Source organism: Rattus norvegicus, chromosome 2, assembly GCF_021556685.1.
Source record: "Rattus norvegicus strain SHRSP/BbbUtx chromosome 2, alternate assembly SHRSP_T2T, whole genome shotgun sequence".
Taxonomy (NCBI): Eukaryota; Metazoa; Chordata; class Mammalia; order Rodentia; family Muridae; genus Rattus; species Rattus norvegicus.
The window spans coordinates 245,699,170-245,701,695 of NC_141535.1; the positions used below are offsets into that span (position 1 = coordinate 245,699,170).

Genomic DNA, 2,526 nt, shown 5'->3' on the forward strand with positions numbered 1-2,526 from the left:
CATTTCGGTTCCTGTGTGACTTCAGGGTTAGGTCTCTTCTTCTTGTGTGTGAACCTTTGAGTGTTCCCACTGGCCTAGTGGCCACTGGGATTCAGCCATCTTTCTTCTCCTCTCCCTCCTTCCCTCCCTCCACCCCTCCCTCCCCTTTGTTCCTTCCTTCCTTTCCAACGTCTAGGAAAATTTTCTTTTGCTTTTATGGAGGAGGGGTTGTAAGGGCTTCCCTTGCTCTCAGCTCTCTGTTTTATACACCACTGTATCATTCTCTGTTCACGTTTAGGCAGAAGAGCAAGGCTACGCAGTCCTGAGAAGAGTGACTACACTCCGCTCGTGTATGGCACAGAGACCCTGGAGCTAGGAGTGAAGAATGCATGCAAAGGCAGACTGCACCAGGTCCACAGCCCCACGAGTGAGTGTTCTTATCCCCACAAGTATCTCTCTGCCACTACATGTTTCTTTTTAGCGCTCACATTAAAGTATTTGGTTATATTTTGTTAACTTATCTGATGGGACCGTGGCTCAAATATTAAAAATAAACCTTTTTCTCGAGTGTAAAGATGTGAAGATAGAAGTGAGGAGATATTCTAGCAAAGCATCTGTGCTGGGAGAATTAACCGCAATGGTGATTTTAGATAAAAAGAATTAAAATTCCAAGCAGGGGCTGGAGAGGTAGATGGCGTGTCCGCTAAGAGCACTTGCTGCTTTTGCAGAGCACCCAGGTTCAGCTCCTAGCACCCACACGGTGCTCACGGCCATCCAAAAGTCCAGTTCTAGGGGATTCAATCCCCTCATCTGACCTCGGTGGGTACCAGACACTTACCTGGGGTACATATACACACACGTAGGCAAAACGCTTACCTGCAATCCTTCTTTTACCTAATCTTTAAGAGGCAGAGAAACTGAGAATTTCTGTTTGGTTTTGTTGTCTTTGTTTTTGGAGACATAGAGTTTCTCTGTGGCCCTAGAACTAGCTTTGTAAGATCAGACTGTTCTCAAACTCATAGAGATCCGCCTACCTCTGCCTCCTGAGTGCTAGGATTAACTATATTGACCCCCAGCACCACCACCAGGTGAGAAATTTTTTTGTTGTTGTTGTTCAGGTCATATAGAAGTTTTACAGACAATTAAAGTTAAAGTAAGATTTTTTTGGTATCACGGTTGTTAAAAAACATAGTTTGCTGCCACTAAGGAAGTGTTCTCAGTGATGTTTATAACTGCAGAAATTTCAACTTGGCCTTAAGTGTAACAATATTTAAAGGATGTTTTGAAGGAAACATGGTGGTTTTTAGTAGATCTGTTAAATATCTGTGCACATCCGACGTGCTTCTCACTGATTTTACAGACTTGCAGCTAGTTTCAGCTCCGAGAGGCTGAAGGCCGAAACACCTTCGCTAAGCTTAAGAAAAACAAAGATGGGCATAGGAATGCTATGCGGGTCTCAGGTGCGGACTGATTTAGGTTAGCTTCCTCCCACGAGTGTTTGACGTTGCTTACAGGCACCTGCTATAAAAGTTGCCAGTTTGAACTCAGCATTTTTCCTTATCTTTTTGTTTCTCTATCATTTGAAGAGGGGGAAAAAAAAACCCTATTTTATAAAGATCATCTTTATATAGGATACAGATATTTCTTTAAAAAGATATCTTGGTTTTATTTATTTATTTATTTATTTATTTATTTATTTTGCTTTATGGAAAATTTATTACAACTCTCCAACTGCACATTACTTTTTCTTTTCAACGTCCAGCTCTGCAGCTTCCTTCGCCCTTTTTGCTTGGATGCCAAAGAGCTGGGCACTGGCACGGGCCATGCAAAGACTGGCAAAGGCCTTCAAGTTCTCTTCTTCTGTGATGACTCTGGCCTTTTCCTTTTTGTACACATTCCGGTTGGGTATCACAGGTCCTGTTAGCTGCGTGACCAATTTAAGTTCTTCAGCAAAACTGTCTCCCTTCTTCGGAGCAGAAGGCTTCCCGGGGAAAAGTAGGAGCTTGGAGTGGTAGCCCTCCTTCAAGCGCTGTACGTTTGTCTGCGGTGACTCAGTGGATTTGTTTCGCCTCCTTGGGTCCACAGAGATGCCGATGGTGTGAGCCATTTTCTTGTGGACCAGCCACCCCGAGTTCCTCTAAGCCCCAGACCTTGGTGTGGTATTTAACTATAGGGCATGTCACGATGGGCCTGTCGGAACCAGACATGGGGGGAGGGGCACTTTGGCCTGCCTGGCCTTGCGGCTGCGGATCTTAAGTACTGGCTGGTTGAACCAACCAATCCTTGTGGAAGTGGGGCTTCAGGATCATGCCATTCCAGCTGGGCACCATGGTTGCCTCTTGTACAGGAGAACGGCTGAGCAGAAAGGGTTAAAGATATCTTTATAAAGGATAAAGATATCAGTAAACATTTTTTTAGAAGGCCTCGGCTAGGCGTTAGCTAAGAAATTCTGAAGTATAATGAGAAGGAACCAAAGAGTGAGATAAATTGTGAACCTACGTTTTTCTGGTTGGGCCAGCTGCTGTGCTGGGCACAGCTGTATCTGTC

The 2,526-nt window shown here is 44.5% G+C and overlaps 1 pseudogene; it reads right to left on the bottom strand.

Moving 5' to 3' along the window:
* Window positions 1-1,717: 1,717 nt before the first annotated feature.
* Rpl13-ps20 (ribosomal protein L13, pseudogene 20) lies at window positions 1,718-2,309 on the bottom strand (annotated as a pseudogene).
* Window positions 2,310-2,526: the final 217 nt, after the last annotated feature.